The sequence below is a fragment of the Mixophyes fleayi genome, chromosome 11, assembly GCF_038048845.1.
Source record: "Mixophyes fleayi isolate aMixFle1 chromosome 11, aMixFle1.hap1, whole genome shotgun sequence".
In the NCBI taxonomy this organism is placed as follows: domain Eukaryota; kingdom Metazoa; phylum Chordata; class Amphibia; order Anura; family Limnodynastidae; genus Mixophyes; species Mixophyes fleayi.
In genome coordinates this window covers 34,264,144-34,283,793 of record NC_134412.1, presented here as the reverse complement: position 1 = coordinate 34,283,793, position 19,650 = coordinate 34,264,144, and the positions used below count along the sequence as shown (strand labels likewise).

Below are 19,650 nucleotides of genomic sequence, written 5' to 3'. Positions count from 1 at the left end.
CAGCTTTTAAAAAATATACACATTAGTTATGTAGACTGTTAAAACCAATTGCTTAACATTCTACAGTATATATCCACATACAAATATACAGGTATTTGTTCTTTCTGAAAGCTGACAACCACAGTATTGCACATTTAAACCCTCATTGAGAAGCTATAGTCTCCTCAATCCGGTTATATTTAGTATTGAAATAAACCTTTAATACTAAACGGAACCAGATTGATGAGACTACAGCTTCTCAATGAGAGTTTAGATTTAGGATACTGTGGATGTCAGCTTTCAGAAATAAAAAACAGATTTATATATCTATGTGGATATATAGATTTTAAACAATTAGTTTTAACTGTCTAAGTAACTAATGTGTATATTTTTTTGCAAGCTGATACAAATGTTTTGTCATTATGTCTATTTGTGATATATTACAATTTGATTTCACTGAGAGTGGTGCTTTGCATCTTGATGGGTCTAAAGCTCCATACCTGGCCGAGGTGCCCTTGAATAAGAGGATTCAATTTGTCCTCTCCTATCTAATAGAACTGAATACACTCTCTATTCAGCAACATTGAATGTGACAGAACAGATTGTGCCCTGCAATGTAAGCTGAAGCTTTTGTTTGGTTTTTTTTTACTCTAAATTAATTATCTTTATTTAAAAACAATGTAGATTAAACTTGGCAACAACTGTTAGAGTTGCACATTTTAAAGTATATTTCCAACAGTTTAGCTTCCACAGACATCGTTGCTCATTTTCCATTTCTGCTTTTCATTTCCTGGGCATTTTTGAGCGGTATAAGAGTTTGAGCAAATATCAGGATATTTAGAAATCCAAACGATTTCTCAGTTTTAATTTACAAACTGTATGGTTTGTGAGTATTAGAAAAAGCTTTCCAAAGGCAAAGTAGTTTGTTTCTTTAGCTATAAACTAATAATACCCATATTTCACAAGTTTCATTACTCTATGAAAAAACAAACACATCTGCAGGAAATAAGCCTTTATGAATCAACCAATTAACAAAAAAAAGCAGACCAAAATGGGTGTTACGCAACTCCCCTGGGAATTATTGTATGTACAAATACTCTGCTATGCTAGAATTCTTCAATTCATAGCACAGTTAAATTAACATTATCTTTATCACTTAAAGGTTGATTTTCTATCCATTCCAGGTCATTTATTTATTGCACACAGTTGGTTGTAGACTAAGTGAGAGCATGATTAATAAATACTGTACTTACTATATAATTTTATTGTATATATGATACGCACATATCAAAAATGTAAAGAAAAAACCTCAGCATGAGTTGAATGGTGCCCATGAAAATCATGTGTTTATCATTCTTGACTCTTCTAGTACAACTTTTATATTTACAAGCCCATTAGCCTCCAATCTTCTGCACTTGGTCTTAGTAATAATTAAAAATTTCATCCACAACCTCATGAAAATATTAATTTGAACTTTTATTGGACTATCATTTAACATAAGCTTGGTTGTCTGCGATATACAATCCTATATACTATCCTGTTAAAAATATGCTAACAAATAGTCCTGGGTAGTGAGGGAGAGCTGTTTTGGGTCTTATCCAAAGAACAAGGGCAGAACCACAGGGACGGTGCAGACATTACCAGGACCGGGGGTAGGGGGCCCTGGCAATGCCCCCACTATCCTCAGAGTGGAGGTCTCTTTTGAGCGAGCCAGGGAAAATAGAGCTGCACCGCTGTGCCCCTACCCAAATTTGCTATGAGGCTCGGTAATTCACTATTCCACCCTTGCTAGAGAAAATTATTTAATAACATTGTTTAAAAAAAATGCACATCTGCACTAAAACCACTGCAAACAATCAGATATGTGCATCCATTTTCTAACTTGCACTAGACAAATGCACGTTTAAGCAATGTTAGGAAATAACCTTCAGAATCTCTCTCCAGAAAAAAAACGTAAGTGATGCTTGTCCCTCCCTCCAGCAGAGAAACCCTTGTGATGATGTCATGGTCATTAACATAGTTTCAGATAATCCCACAGTGCCTCATACGCATAATACAAAGAGATCCCATAGAAATAGTGTATGTACGGGAAGCGATCAGGTGATCACTGGATTCTTTACTTCTCCTGAAACTATTAATCACAATCACCGACGGTGATTAAAAGAATCATTAGGAGAAACCCCTGGGACATTGGATTCTTCAGTTCCCTGGAAGCAGTGTACCACTAACATAATCCTACATCTATGATAATGACAGAGTTAAGGAATGCTTCATCATAGAATTCTATTTTGAAAACATTCCATGACAGATAGTATAATTTTTGAAGGGAAAACATTTAGTTATTAAAGCTATAAACATAAGGAAATTATAAGACTCTATTATAAGATTATAAAACAACCATAATAATAATAATAATAATAATAATAATAATAATATTAAACAGCTTTGCAGAATACAAAATAATATTCAACATGGATTACAATAAACCGTAAAAGTCAAACAAAAACCTTTTAGGTGCCAGCAGAGCAGTTTGTCTGTACAGATCTATAATTCAACCCTAAAAGATGGCCAGTTTATAAAGTATAAAGGGATGAGAATTGTTCTAAAAGTACAAGGTTATGCTTTTAATCTAATTGTACCTTCACTACAGATAACAGATAAATACATCACAGTGAGTTATTTTGTATTTTTAAAACAATGACACCACTTATTCATGATCTGCACTTAAAATAACAACTATTGAAAGATATAGCAATGCAGCTTAAGAGGACCCAAAATGCATGGTCACCTAAACATATGCAATATATCTGTTGGAATCTAAACTGGAAATACATATACACAAAACATATTTAATGTAGCCAAATAAAACAGACGTTGTCTAATGAATTATTATTATTATTATTATTATTACTACTATTATAGTTAATTTGTAAGGTGCTACAGTGGATAAACAAAGCATACATAAAACAGGGAAATACATGGTAGACAAAATAAATGCAGATGTGAAAACGAATGGCAGGGAGAGTCCTGCTGAGGAGAGAGCTTACAAACTGATGGAAGAGAGATAACAGGAGTTTGTGTGGCTCACAGTGGAGATTGGGACATATTAAGGGTCCACCAGTGTGAGTAGTATAAGTGGGAGTAGGATAGACAATAGTAAAGAGGTCGGTTTTCAGAAAGTGTTTTAGGATTTGAAGGGCTGGGAAGAGTCCACTCAGGCATGGTAAGGAATTCCATAGGTGGGTGGCAGCATGAGAGAAGTTTTGTGTATGTGAGAGAGAGGGGATTAGCAGACAGGAGGCGAGAAACAGGAAAGAGGCAGATATCATAGGACATAAGAGAGTATTTCGAGTTTAGGTTCGTTATGTATAATGAGGTGATTTTGTTGAGGACTTTTATAGATGAGGGCAAGTAATTTAAAGAGAATTCTGGAAAATATAGCTAGCCAGTGTAGAGATTTGATAGAGTAGTGGTGAAATGACAAGATCAGAAGATAGGAAAATCAGTCTTCCTGCAGCATTTAGGATGGATTGAGGAGTGAGGGCAATGCTAGATAGGAAAAGGTTGAGGTAGACGAGATGGGAGATCATGAGAGAATGGATAAAAACTTTTAATGCATCTCATGAAGAAAAATTATTTTCTGGCAATATTAGTATTCATAATATTTTTAATGTCGGGCTGACAGGACTGTGAGAGATTGGATGTGAGAAGTAAAGCAGGGGTAGAGTCAATTATAACACGAAGATAGCTGGATTGAGAGACTGACGATATTGTTGACAGGTAAGATATTGACTCTAAGGGGCATATTCAATTGTCGGCGGAAACGCCGAAAAACTCGCTCTCATCGCACTATTACCGTTACTACGGTAATAGTGCACGTAAAAACCGTTAATACGGTAATTTTCTAGCTGGATTTCAGCTCGCAGCTCCCTGAGCCGCAAGCTGAAATCCAGCTAACTATTACCGTCTTAACGGTAATAGTTTTTACGCGCCATGGAAACGGCACAATTTAATATGCCCATAAGAAGAGAAAACAAGATAAGTTCTGCTCTGGACATTCTGAGCTTTAAGCAGCATTAGGTCATCCATTTGGAAATTGCAGAGAGATGGTTGGATATAATCTACATATAGGTGGAACTGGAGGTTGAATAAGCGTATTAGTTCATCATCATCATTTATAAGGAGCCACAGATTCTGCACCACTGAATAGTCAGTATACAGATACTTCAATACAAAATAACAAATACATGAATAAAGTTAAAGTCTTGTTTGCTTTATGATTCATATGATTATTGTTAAAAGTCAGTTTAGGCCTTCTAAGGGAATCAAATGGCAAACATCACTTATTGAAAACCAAACTAAGCAGAGGCTTCTACACCAAAATATATTTTAAATATATTGTTATTTTGTATTTCTTCTTTTTTATGAAGCTGCTCTACTGTCTCTTCCTAAGACACTAAGACCCTAAACTACAATAAACCTAAACTAAAACAATGTAATAGTACTGCATGTGTGTTTTCCAGTCAACACACAAATCTGTGAATTAGCAGCTCTACCATTGTGTGGATGACATCAATCTCACTCAATGATAGTGCTAAATCTGCAGCTAACCACAGGATGTGATGGCATACCATGTCTGTATCATGTGAACATGTCCATTAAAGCTTCTTTCTTAATCGTCATAATTTAATTGTTTTTTGGAGTTTGAGTGGAAGAGTTTCAATAGTTTTCTTAAATTTTAGATGGTGTGCAAGTGTAACATTCCCTAATTGTATATGTTAAACAGTAAGGGTTTTTTGTGTATGGAATTTCAAAGCTTTTTGTAAAGTTGAAATATTTAAATTCAGAAGCCTATAATTTTATGGCACACAAGAACCACTTAGCCCATATATTTTCCACTATTTTATCTTAATCCTTAATAACCAAGCATGTTTAAATTGTTCCATTATATTAGGCTATACCACCTCTTTTGGATGCCTATTCAACCAATCCACATTTTGGTAAAGTCATTTTTCCTCAGATTTCCTCTAAAGCTAGCACCCACCATTTCAAGCTAATGTCTTTATATCACACATACCCCCCTGCCACCAGCTTTTTGATAGTCTGCCATCATCTTTTCTGTCACATTCCCCCCTGCCACACCACTTTTTCAAACCATCATCCCAGCATACCAAGTTTTTTCTTGTCACCCCATATGCACACAAGCTTTTTTCCCACATAAAACGTCAAGGATGTGTAGAAGAAGAGGGCGATAAATGGTGTTGAAAGTGATATTATGGAGAGGTGATGGCAGTTTTGGTGTTTGATGGGGGTTGAGAATGGAGTGAGGGCAGGGCCGGATTAAGGGAATGTAGGCCCCGGGGCTAAGGGGCCCTCCATTCCCCGCGAGTCCCTCAATGTGAGCCGTCCACCGCCCCCCACCCCCCGCGAGGACCCCCCAAGCACTTACCTGTCACTGTAGTCCTCCGTCCCGGCGCGCTGTAAGCTCCTTACTGAGGAGATCTCGCGAGAGTTCATGAACTCTCGCGAGATATCCTCAGTAAGCAGACTACAGCGCGCCGGGACGGAGGACTGCACTGACAGTACTCAGCAGCATCGATCGGGCCGGGGGCGCCCCCGCCCCCGACCGATCAATAATGCTGCTGAGGAGTTTTTAAGGGCCCCCTGGATGCCCGAGGCCCCTGGGCTATAGCCCAGTTAGACCTCGGGTTAATCCGGCCCTGAGTGAGGGTAGGCAAAGTTTGCTAAGTGGTGATAAACAAGCAGTTGGAGTGACACCCTGAGTCTAGAGATGGTTAATTCAGAAATGGTGTCATAAGTGCATTTTTAAAGGAGAATGGGAATAGACCAGTGAAGAGAGACAGGTTGAAGAGGTGAGGTAAATTGTAAGACAAGAAGTGGCAGAAGACCAATTCAAGGGAAAGTCAATCATAGTTGGTGGGGGGTGAAGTCCCCTTGGAGAAACCAAAGGTGGAAGTAATTAAAAGATGTTTCCCGGTGGCAGAGCCTGTGTGGTTTTCAATGGAAATGTTGAAATCACTTGGGAGTCTATTTATAAACACTGTGTGGTGGTAATCAATATGCATCCCTGCAAATTGCTGCAATGCATAATGAAACACTTCTGCAATTTACTATTCCAGGGATGTTCTGGGAGCCTCTGGAGTCGATTCCCTCCTCAACTAAGTATTTTCTCTCTTCACAGTCAGCCTAACACTGCCGGCGAATGAAGAAAGTGCAATGTGCATGCACGTAGCACTTTTCCAGTGAGTGAAGCCTGAGGGGCTTCAGCTGGATCTCAATGAAAAAGACCAGTAACACCATCCTGAGATGACATTACTTTGCTGTGAAATGTAATAAATTAACAAATGCTGCTGTTCCCATGGAGGTCTATGCTCTAATAATTAGGTTAATGCCAGAGAAATCTATCATTTCTCAGAAGATAACCCTTTTGTAAATAACAAAACACAGTGAAAGAGCATTTTGACAACATTTACGCTGACATTTTTGCTCTTCACTGCTTATGAAATAGACTCCCTCTTAGATGAGAATTTGGTCAACAGACGGAATAAGTGAACAAAGTAGAAAAGTTGGGAGAGAGAAGAATATATAGAGATGCTGTGGACTTCAAAGGACGAGAAACAGAGGGACGTATCTGGGGTTGCGAGTTGGAAGGTCTACCAAGGAGAAAGTAGGTTGTCTACTATGCCAGGTTTCCATGTCTGATAATATGACTGAGGGACAGAGCTGCAGGGATCAAAATGTCAGAGGAGGGGAGCCAGGTTTGTTAGAAACAGATCTCGCATTCCAGAGTGTACAAGAAAAAGGTTAGGGAGGGTAGTAGTGAGATATGGATAAAGTTGGGTGTACAGGCAGTATACAGTGGATGGGACATTTTGGGGTGAAAAGACTGAGAATTTTGGATGAGATGTCACCAACAGCCATGAGAAAGAGCAGATTAAGAAAGGGAGGAAGTGGTTGCTCCATTGCTATCCCTCTGGCTGGGTAATAGAATAGGCAGCCTCAGCCAATCTGAGACACTGACATTTGGGCTCAGTGGATTCAGTAGCTGAACATAGTTAGCAACAGTAATACTTGACCTCAGTGGGTTCAGCAGCTGCACATACATTGCTGTCCACTAGGTCCACAAAACAACCTTGTTTTTGAAGTGATGGCACTCACCTGCATGACGTTTTCAATCACCATTACTTTTTACCCCAATTATATATTTTAATGATTTTCTTTTATAAAAATAAGGGTACAAACTGCCTGTTATATGCGTAAGAAGCTAGAAATATCACATGAATTGCCAGATCAAGGGAAAATGCAGGATTTCTAGAGAGGGGTTTCCATGCCACGCTGCCAGAGTGGACATAACCAGCATGCAAGGGGCATAGCTATCAATTTAGATAGTGTCATGCTGCTCTCCAACCCCTTCCTGTCCACTTCAAAGACACAGTGAATGCTGCAAGCACTTGCCCTTCATGAGCAGAGCAGTGTGAACCAGGATATAACTCACAACTGTCCTTGCAGATGGGATAAAGTCCTGACTGAACAGGACAGTCACCCAAAATCAGTACTGACCCACCAGAATAAGGACAGTGTGCAGACTGTTCTGCTCTCTCCTACCTGTTTTTTGCAGCTCTCATAACATATTTCTGCTCATCTTTTAAGCAAGGTTACTGCTATTCTGGATCCTGTTTGTTAGCGTCATGTTTGGAACAAAGAATAGGTACATGAACTATGAAATGTCTAGCAATGAGTGAACCCTCTCTGCTCTGCATCTGTGTCTTTTTTAAACATCCTCCAATGTGTGGGTCTAGCAGGTCTGCTAAGCAGGATGCGACTCAGTGTGATGCCTGCTCCCTGTGAATAGATGTAAATGCCAGCAGCTATTTTACAGTACACAATGTAACATGTTTACATAATAGTAGATGTGTATGCAACCCCACCTGGAAATATTTAAGAATATAAAATAAACATAAAATACACACAAACATGGTAAAAACACTACAATCGAAACAAAATAAAAACACAGTTTGGACTAGAAGGGGTGTCCAGCAGGCTAAACCATATTTTGATGGTCCCGACACCCCTATCTCATCACAGCCTGTAAAATGATTCAACAACTAGAGTTTAAATACTGGCTGCATAGGACTGACACATGCAGGGAAGAGAATAGTTTAAAACTTAGAGGATAACTCTACCCAAAATTAGATATTTAGATTTGGATGGAGTTCACTGTGTAAATATATGTATAAAATGAATTATTATTATTATTATTATTATTATTATTACCCTTTAATGGCTGCTTATAAAATTAACACTAGTGTGTGTGTTAAGGAATTTAGACTGTAAGTTGAAATGGGGCAGGGACTGATGTGAATGACAAATATTCTCTGTACAGCGAGCAATATATTCTTATATAAATAAATGTTGATGATGATGAAGGACTACTTTGGCTATAGTTATGCCCTTGTTCAAATTCACTTGTCTCATCATTACCCCTAATCCCAGCATCCTCCATAAAATTGTGACATTTTATGGAAAGTAGACAGACACACTATAAAGTATATTTTTTAAGGTTTTCTATTTTTTTTTAACAGTGATTACAAATGTTACTTTACATTTCTAACGCACTTTTCACATACATACGTTCACTTTACCAATTATTTTGTTTAAATCAATTCTTCGTTCTGTATTCACATTTTCCCCCAAGCATTCATTTCTTATAGGAGAATTGTTTCACCAGCTCTTTCAAAATATACAGCAATTTCCTAACTAGCCCATCTCCAGCAGTGGCCAAATCCTGCTGATTTCACATTTCAATGTGCCTTTGCACTGGCTGTGAAGTGAAGCACAATGACAGAGCTAGAAGTTGGGATTAATGAGCCCACCCACGAAAACTTCTTGCCTGTGCTGTCAGTGATTCGGTTGCTGGCTTCCCAGTGAGAATACTCCCCCAGCACCAAGGGGGAAATCAACTTCACTTGACAGCTGAAAATATAGTAAAGGAGATTTCGATTATTAAAAGCACCAGGGGCTTGAAGAGAGGTTTCACCAGGGGCTTGAGATCTCAGCTGTACATCTGAACAGTTTTCCTCTTATTCCCCTTATTTTAAATTCCTTGCCAGAATAGTATATCCAGTTGAACCTATACAAGGATGAATGTACAAGACCGTTGAATTGTTGAGTGAGTGACTAGAGATGAGTGGCCAATAAGTAAATACAATATTATAGAACTTTGTTCCCCACGATCAGAATAGCAGCACCTATTCTTTATAAATGTCATGTCATGCATCAATGGGATAATATCTGCTCAACTATTCAATAGTCCTCTATGTGGTGTTTTGATAAATGACAACATGTCCACAATTTTGCAACACAATTATATCTCTTCTTTGCATGGGTCCTTTCTGTCCACCCTCTTTATATTTTTCATGTAAGAAAACCAAAACATATTTGATTTCTAAATATTGTGGCTATTCCTATTTTTCTTTTACAATTATTTGTATCTATTGTTTGTTTTCGTATCTGTTCTGGACCTAATCCACTCTACTCTGCTGCCTTGCAATATTCCTGCAGATATTCAGTACTTTGTCAATGAGCTAAAGAATATTGTTTGTCATTATTGTTTTTATGTCTGTGTTTATTTTGTCTACCTTGTAAATCCTTGTTTCATGCATGTACTGTCTTACCTACTGTATGGCGCTGCGGAGCACTGTGGCGCCTTACAAATCTACGATAATGATAATAATAATAATAATAATAATAATTTGATTTATTTTGCAGTGACACTGCAGTACACAGTTTTACCGCTGTTATCCTGGATCAATCTTTTAAACAGGAGTACCTCAGTACTGCTAATAGCAGAGATACTATTTCTACTACCGTGTTTCCCCGATAATAAGACCTACCCCGATAATAAGACCTACCCTTACCTTCCCAGAACGGTCCAAAATAAGCCCTACCCTGAAAATAAGCCCTAGCTAAATCCCCATTTTGGCCGGTCCCTGCGCTACAATACAATCCCCCCCACCTCCGCATGAAATGGATGCCGCTGTTAACGATTTAACAGTGGCATCCAATCACAGCTGCAGCGTCTCACTGTGAGCGCGCACCCTCCCCTAGTTTCCTGTGAATGACGCTGGCGTGTGTGCCAGCTTCATTTACAGCAGCGCAGCGGAGGAGAGTACAGAAAAAGAGGAAAATGAAGACAAACGGTAAGTAAAGCAGGACTGAGGGGCACGATGTGGGAAAGAAGCAGGACTGATGGGCACGATGTGGGAAAGGAGCAGGACTGATGGGCACGATGTGGGAAAGGAGCAGGACTGAGGGGCACGATGTGGGAAAGAAGCAGGACTGATGGGCACGATGTGGGAAAGGAGCAGGACTGATGGGTCGATGTGGGAAAGAAGCAGGACTGAGGGGCACGATGTGGGAAAGAAGCAGGACTGATGGGCACAATGTGGGAAAGAAGCAGGACTGAGGGGCACGATGTGGGAAAGAAGCAGGACTGATGGGCACAATGTGGGAAAGAAGCAGGACTGATGGGCACGATGTGGGAAAGAAGCAGGACTGAGGGACACGATGTGGGAAAGAAGCAGGACTGATGGGCACGATGTGGGAAAGAAGCAGGACTGAGGGACACGATGTAGGAAAGAAGCAGGACTGATGGGCACGGTGTGGGAAAGAAGCAGGACTGATGGGCACGATGTGGGAAAGAAGCAGGACTGATGGGCACGATGTGGGAAAGAAGCAGGACTGAGGGGCACGATGCGGGAAAGAAGCAGGACTGAGGGGCACGATGTGGGAAAGAAGCAGGACTGATGGGCACGATGTGGGAAAGAAGCAGGACTGAGGGACACGATGTGGGAAAGAAGCAGCACTGATGGGCACGATGTGGGAAAGAAGCAGGACTGAGGGACACGATGTGGGAAAGAAGCAGGACTGAGGGGCACGATGTGGGAAAGAAGCAGGACTGAGGGGCACGATGTGGAATAAAACAGTCAATGTTAATTAAAATAAGCTCTACCCCGAAAATAAGCCATATGCAGTGTTTTTGGCCCAAAAAAAAAAATAAGACAGTGTCTTATTATCGGGGAAACACGGTAAGTGTCATGTAAGAAAAAAAGCCTCAGACAGAGCCCTCCAAAAACTTGATAAACTCTCCCAAAACAACAGCTCTTTCAAGTGTTAAAGGAAATCATTGTGAGAAGAATAATGATTGTGATGAATGGGGGGAAAAAATTTAAATATTGAACACTGAGGCTGAAGAAGAACTAAATGGGCCTTCACACAAACCTGAGGAGAATGTAAGGGTGTCCATGAGTTGTGCTTTGACATTTCAGTCTGAGTCGGTTATATTGGGTGATAATCTTGCTGATTTCAGTATGGATACTGATGAGGATGACAAGCAAATTGAGGATGATGCCCATAACTGAGCATGAACTCCAATCTATAGTCCAAAATCTATTCTCTGTTGGGGCCCAAACAAAGCAAGCACTTCAACCACAAGTGTGACAGTTGTTGGCACAGCAAGTGCCTGGTTTGTTAGGCTATGTGCATGTCCTTTTTAACATATGGATGAGTAGTCGTCTCAAGGACAATTCCATCTTGCACTATATTACAATGTGGCCATGGTCTATCATCTTGTGTAAATGCGGTCGACAGCTAGACAATCATTCCAGTTTATCTATAACACAAGGATGGAAGGACCAAAGGACAATGCCATCTTCTTGTACTATTAAGAAATATTTGGCTTTGTCCATCTGTATACTTTATTAAACTGTTATCTTATTATCTATCTGAGGCTACTCTTTTAATCTGTTTCATATGTGTCCAGTTGGTAATGAATTGTGATTACTAATAGCTCTGATCTATAACCCAAATGTGGGGCCACAAAATATATTGTCTTATTGATTGGTGATGCCCAAAATAAGGAGGAATAATGCTGAAGAGCATAAAGAACAAGAAAGGAGGTACTGTACAGCTGTCCTTATACACAGCAAGATCGAAGACAGAAATGTATATAAACACACACAAAAAAAATGTTGGAATATCTTCAAATTTGGGTGTAGGGTCAAGGTTGCTGAAAAGACTATGCTTGGCATATATTTGTGCCACTGTCTTATCAGATTTATATTACAATTGGTTACATGTTTAGGTCTCTGTACATCTTAGGTGGCATTTCTGGTTTTTAACCTTTGACTTTTCATCTACGTAGTTGAATCTCTTGTTAAGCCTATGTGTTGTTAAGTCTGTATGGCCATTTCAAAGACTGCAGTGCTGGTTATATATGATTTGTGTTCTTCTGACACTACACCAGAAGGAAAGATTAATCACTCCAATTGAGGTGCCTGGGGCATTTATTCTGCTTTACTTCCACCTCCTCTACTGGCTTGCCATACCACCCTTTGGCATCTGGACATACCCCTTTCATGGGCCTCTACCATTGCATCCCCATGGTAGGCCCTTCATGGATAGTCCGACAATGAGGCCACTCAGTCACCCACCCCCTTTTGTTAGCTCCAGGTTTGCACAGGGCACATGGGGACAAAGTTCTGCCAACTTTCCCTTACCGATCTGGACACCAGATGTTCAATGCCATCTCCTTGTACAAGCATAAGTTGGGCTTTGCCCATCTTTATCTTCTCACTATATCGCCAATGTACTATCTAGCTGGAGCTGCTCTTACAAACCATAAAGACTTAAACTGCAAAATTGGCATTCCCTTTGGCTGAAGTGCCTGGTTTGTTACACTATGCATGTTCTATTTAATCTACAACATAAGGGTGGGTGGTAGCACACACTGATACCTCAACTACCTAAAAGGTATAGTTAACATTTTTAGCCAGACAGTTTTCTAATGTAACTATAAGAAACAGCTCAAAATTTATCTGATTTTATGATTTTTGTTCAATTTTTAATCAAATTTTTGCTAAAGCCAAAACCAACACAATGATCATCTCTACTAAAAACTAAAAAAACATGGAATTCCCTATTAAGTAATGTCAGTTTCACAATTAGATACACCTCTGCAGAGATTCGCTATCTAGGTCTGCTAGTGCTCCAACTCAGGAGACAATATATCAAGTAATTCAAAGCTGTGAGTTGTCCAGTTCTAAGTCTGTCCCACAGCACAATATCTGTTGCAAAGAATGCTGACATTTCAAAACACACTTTTCAATGGACTTTGGACATGGTATAGTTCAGAAGTTGTCAAAGACAATGGGGCAGATCCCCATCAATCAGCTCAGATTGCCCCTTTGAGAAACGCTTCTGAAGGATTACTCAATACAGCCATCTTCATTGCTGTTTTCTGTTCAGCAGCCTCAGCAAAAGCATAGTGCTGTGAAGTAAAGTTAACAGGATCCACATCACAATGACAAATAAGCACCGTATCAGGGGCGCACACAGGGGGGGTTTCTGGGTCTCCAGAAACCCCACCCCTCACGAAGTGCCCCACATATCGGCACTGTACTATATAGCAGCCGCGGCACTGTCAAAGAAGCGGCCGCGGTGGTGCTGTATTGTATGCATGCGCAGCAGCTCTCTCGTGTTTTACTTTTTTCATTATTTTTTTTTTGGGTGGGGGGAAACCCTCCCCTAACAATCCTGCGTGCAACCCTGCGTATAAACACAAGCTGGAGCAAACGTGATTCAGTTGTAGGATGTAAAAATATTACTTACAAGCCACAAAGTATAAGTGTTTTCTAATGAAGTAAGACTACTCTGGGGGCTATATTTACTAAACTGTGGGTTTGAAAAAGTGGAGATGTTGTCTAGATTCTAGTTATCACTTATTTAGTACATTCTACAAAATGACAGCTAGAATCTGATTGGTTTCTCTAGGCAACAGTTCCACTTTTTCAAACCTGCAGTTTACTAAATATACCCCTGGGTGTGTTTTATTTAGGAGCACCTATATATATAGGTGTTTATAACTATGACACATCTACTCACTCTACATGCTTTATACTACCTGGGGCTCTATAGCTTTCTAATAGAGAAACACGCACATAAGAAATGTGCACTTTATTAATGAATCTTGTTCTGGTATAGTCTACAGATTAAACTATACAATAAGGACCTGATTTAAAGGTGGACGTAATTCTTTTTGCGCCACGTAAAAATGCTACATGTGTAAAATATGTCACACTTGCACCCAGTGGCGGAACTAAAATTGGTGCTGCAGGTGGGGTGCACTGGGGCCCATGGAGATAATGGTGCAGCTGCATGGGGAACTAGCGAGCTGTGGGCCCCTGTTCCCTCTTCCCTGCACTGGGGCCCACAGCTCACTAGTTCCGCCTCTACTTGCCCCCATGATTTGAGTTGAGTGTATCCTATACCAGAAACACTAGATGCAGACTTTTATCATCATCCTTTACACACACAATCCTCCCTTAATTTTATACTGTGTATATGTTTTTAACCTCTTTGGTAAGTAAACTTTTTAAACATACTGCACTATTACATTTTGCTTTTTATACCCTTTATGTTCCTGAGGATCAATGAACTACCGAAAATCCATGGACTGATGTTCTATTAACTAAAACTAGGGACACCCATTGAGGTTCTCAAACCTGATAAGTTTTTATAAAGAGCAATTTCTGGTACATGCACTGGTCACAATTATACTGGACACAGCACATGCCAAGTATGTTACCATTTGGTGTCTGTTTTCATGCATAGCCCAAGAACCCAGCGGTCGGTTTCAGAAGGTAATGTCCCCTCATTCTTAGAGGAATGATACACAGAATTGCAGTTCTATTGCATATGGACTATCTTAATAAGTATTTCAGTGGCTGTTGTCTATATATACATATTCTTTGGACTCAGAACTGAGTTATTTACTTGAGTGTATATCATCATAATGCCTATTAATTCTCCTGCATTTTTATCTTTGTAACCGAAGAAACGTACAACTCAAAATACAGCTGCCTAAACGGAATTGTATCAATACATTTTGTGTGTGGATGCAAAAAGTTGCATTTCTAAATGTGCAAGATATGGATCGGAGGACTCTTACACAGTAGTCCTTGGTTTAGGTGGGTTCCAGACTACCAATATAATTCCCTAAACTTACCTACTGTATTAATACTACTGGCCGACTTTTGAGTTAAACATTAAGAAGAAATGTTTGCGTGTGAGCAGCGATGAATTAGCACACTTGCGTTTCCATGTTTGTATTTTAAGTTAACGTACACACCTGTTAAAATATGTGCAACCTAAAATCTGGTGTATAGAAGTATCCGGAGCAGTTTATTTAGGTAATTCACTGTTCATACCTAATGTACTTCAAGACCCTTCAAACTCAAAATAAGACGCATCTCACGCATTTGCTCTACGGCGCTCACACCTTAACATCTATAACCCGCATCTCCAAGAGCAAAACCTATATTATTGTGCTGGTTTATTAACCTGTCCTGGATAAAGTAATTTATGTTAAACGTGATTTTCAATATCATCTACTAAATTCAGTCAAAGTTCTGATTGCGAAATGAGTGGAGAATGGGAGCATAACAAGATATATTGGATGGTGTGGGTCATGTTGGGATATATATTTACTTAAGATCTAAATTGGCACACCTCTTCTCTGGATCCTTAAAATGACATATTATTACAAGTGTCCAACCGGCTAATAACTTCAACAGAATTGGTTTACTACTGACTAATATTTAATTTGGTTACCTGCTATTTAACTTTCCATTAACAACTCTAATGTTATCCCTTAACTCACCCTTCAATGCAGAGGTTTCCAAATGTACCATGAGATCACTCTAACAATGCACATTTTATGGATATTACAGAAGTAAAAAGGTAAAACTAACTCAATTGAGCGATTGAATAATTCAGTTTTTTTGTGATCTGGGAAGAGCAGAATGACAGAGAAATAAAGCTTTAATTTAGTACGAAGATTGAATGATAAAGCACTAGAGGCTATGCTGCATTCAGAGTAAAATCAAAGGAAATTATAATTACTACAGTAACAACTTTTATACCAGAACTTTGTAAACAAAGTGACAGAAATCATAAAATAACCAAAAAACTACAAACTGTTCTAGAGATTTAATTTTCTTTTACTTTACGGGTAGAAAACTAGACCTCCAATTCTGTTTTAGTAAAAATGATCATACTAATTCAGATTATCTTATAACAGGACTGTGCAGCAATATTCAGCTGTATGATGGAAATTCTCTCTGGACTCTTGCATGGTGACCTGCTTTGAAATGACACAAACTCGTCACATGATAAATATCTTAAAGATGTCAACATTTTTGCTATTGTTTTGCTTTCTTTTGTAAATAATTGGGTTAAACATATATTTGTTTGAAAACTAGCCAGCATACGTATTCACGTAAGCTGCTGAACCAGGGGACGATGAGAAAATAAATGACAATAATACAACATTATTTGAATATTCATGTGACACCCAACACATGGTCATTATTTCTACAGAAAGGGGGACACAAACGTTGGAGCCCAAAGTATTTTATCACTGACCTATGAAGGATGCAGCGATGCCGCCTCATTTTCCTATGAGGTCTTGGGTAGCAGCATCAGGATAGGATAACAGGGGGACCCTTTGTCCTGATTACCACACCGCAGAGAGTTCTTAACTCACCCTTCATACACCAACGTCTTCACCATTCCCTGTAATCCTCTGCAGTGAAGTCTCAGTGCCTACCTGCAGATCACATCTCACTAAAACATACCTTCCAGCCAAAAGCCTTGTATCCAAAGAGGAATTGAATCAGCTTTTTTTTTTTTTCCAGAACGCTGCTGCAGTCCCTCCCTTCTCCACTTCGTACCCCTAACTCTTCAACCATCAAAATGCATCAAGATACACAGGATTAATAAATAGGTTTCCCCTGCCAAGTGCTGTAGACAACCCTTTGCTGTATTTACTGAGTTGGCTGAGAGGGCAATATATTTTATTCTACATGTTTTTCCAACACCTTCCACCTTTCCCCCCTTAACCAATAAAAAAGTAATTATGTGTCATTCTATATCATTGCTAGTTCCCACACTTTTTTATATCTGCTCCTCCCCTATCTAAAAAGAATTCATTGGCAGGGCTTAACCGCATATACCACCCCCCACCACCAGAATCCACACTAAAATGTACAATGAATCACTTGGTTACAAATCTATACTAGCATCTTTACTGTACCCAGGTGAAAATGCCTTACACCGCTCTATTTTGATACAAATGTAGACCTGACTTGACAGCACATACCAGAGAACAGGGAGCTTAATGTCTGAGCATCAATAAAGAATGTACATTATTTAACATACTTACAATAGATATGTGTGCATCATATCATACAAATAAGAAATATATTTGTACACTATGTTTACAAGTGAAATAATTTGTTTTACCAGTATGATGAGATGCCTAATATATAGCATGATAAATATTCTGTATTGAATGTCATTAGATGATTTAACCACTAATGTGCATTCAAATCTCACAGCTTACTGTACAAAGTGTATCGCAGTCCATCAAATTGTGCTTCAAATACGGCTATAGAGAGCTGCAGACATCAAAAAGATTGTGGCAAATACACTCAGCCTAACAATTATATTAAACAGCTAGGCTACCGTTGTGTATGCCGGCTACTGGATAATTACATAGTACATATGGATCCATCCCACAATAAATCTCTGTAGGACTAACCAGCATTTCTACAGCTCTACACATCACCACATACAGTGCTAGTACATACACATCACACACATCTACCCCGTCCTAGCATAGAAACCCCCCATATTATGCAGGTGCATAGTGGCATGCAGTAGTAGATCAGGCTGTCAAATAAATAGCTACACAGCATAAAAACAACGTACAATTCAAGTAATCAGCGCTATTATTTTAATCCTCAAGGGTCACGGTCAAGGTTTAACCCCTGCAGCATATAACATATTAAACAAACTCCCCTGCTGGAAGGGTTAAACAACGGTATTAAGGAGAGGATGAGGGGATATTATAATCTAGGACAGAAACAAAATGCTCACCTTATCCACTGGATTTTATGAGCTGCAGTCTTCCTTAAGCGTCTGCATAGTTATTGCATCAAGAACATGGCAAATCTTGAAATAACATTCCTGTTTTTTGAGTAAAAAAAAAATATTTATCTTTATCCTCTGTCTGGGAATATCTTCAGTCGACTTATTATGAAACAAACCCCAGAAAAGTCTCTTTACTGCAACCAGGTACTAAGTATCTTGTTTTCTAGGTCTGAGTCATCCCTTCAGAAGATACATGTAAAGAGGATTCATCTAAATACATGTATTGGTGTAGGTATGGATCTGTATCTCGGATGGGGGGAGGGGATGGGAACTGAATATTGCAGCTTGGCTAAAGTCTAGGTTCTGTAAAGTCATTTGTGCAAGAATACGACTGAAGGGGACCTGTCTGAAGCAGGGGGTGGGAGCTTCTCATTTTGTATGCAATCAAAATAGAGGGATGGGGGTGTTAATAAAAAATATATAATTTCTAGCTTTTATGTGAGAAAATTGGCAGCTTATGTCTTCTTTCTCAGCAGGGTGAGCAGTTAAAAAGGATAAATGGAAACTGCAGTGAGGTGAGAAGCATCCACAGCTTTGAAAAGATCAGTTAGGTGCCTTGGTCTATCCTGAGATCCCCATTGTTTTTCCTCTACATAGCTTTTCAGGAGCACTCTCTCTCATTTGAGTGGCCAAGAATTCACAATTCCCCTCTCTCCCCCCCTCCTTTTTTTTTTCTTCATCAGTGTGATGTCAGAGGGAGCTCTCTTAAAGAGACAGCTGGATGTTTTCCCCCTTTACTAATCTATGCCTCTGCATTGAGGCTTACTGGTCACACCTGACACCCATGAGGACTGCAGTGGAAAGCTGCACTGACAGAGAACTTCTCAGCTCTGGTGTGCTAATGTGCTTTTTTTTTCTGCTCTACAGCAGATTTTCCAGAATCCCTTACGTTTGTGGTGAGTAAACAGATACTGGGGATGAAGAACTAATCACTGCTACCACAGGGTTGGTAATACTCCTCTATCAGTGCTTTGTCCATGTGCAAAGATTGGTGCTACATGTTAAAGCCAAGTGTACAACCTACATAAATAATATTTATAGACAATTGCTATTGTGTTTGGCATTTCAATGCCCATCTATTTTGCTATCTACTATCCATTTTTATATATTGTCCAAATGCTTACAGTTATTCAGTGTGCACACGAAATTACAGGCATGTATGGTGTACTTGTGTTTCTGGGCATGTATGTATTTCATTATGGATAACACTTTGCACTCTAGTGTTAGAGAATCATTAGGTAATTTTAACCTTGGACTGTCTAGATTTCAAGCAGAAGTTAGTTCTACCTTTAACATAAAAAATGACAAGGTCACCTCATTCTATCCCTACTACTGTGCTCATAATAATGAATGGTCTAAGCTGATTTGCCAGGCATGGGACTATCAAGTGTATACAACATTTAAATGTACACTGTTATATAATGGATAATCTGTTTATTGATGTCCTATGCCACTAAAAAGGTGCACTGAACCAAATTGTGTTAATTATTTATTTTTATTGCCGTGACCTTGGCATGCATAACTATAGTAGTACTAGGCAGAAATTAGATCACTTTGCTGAAGGTTATTAATACCGTAGAGCTAGACAGAAATCAAGTC

The 19,650-nt window shown here is 39.2% G+C and overlaps 1 protein-coding gene across 4 annotated transcripts in view; it reads right to left on the bottom strand.

Annotated features, from left to right (window-relative positions):
* The window catches only part of CACNG7 (calcium voltage-gated channel auxiliary subunit gamma 7), a 111,912-nt gene extending 93,295 nt beyond the window's left edge, over positions 1 to 18,617 (bottom strand). For 3 of the 4 annotated variants that reach the window (XR_012679764.1, XM_075189720.1, XM_075189722.1), the window contains exon 1: positions 17,998 to 18,617. The gene's annotated coding sequence lies outside the window, so the exon portion shown is untranslated. Of the gene's footprint in view, positions 1 to 16,482; positions 16,549 to 17,997 lie in introns of those variants that run through there. The other variant, XM_075189721.1, reaches the window with a different exon arrangement.
* Positions 18,618 to 19,650: the final 1,033 nt, after the last annotated feature.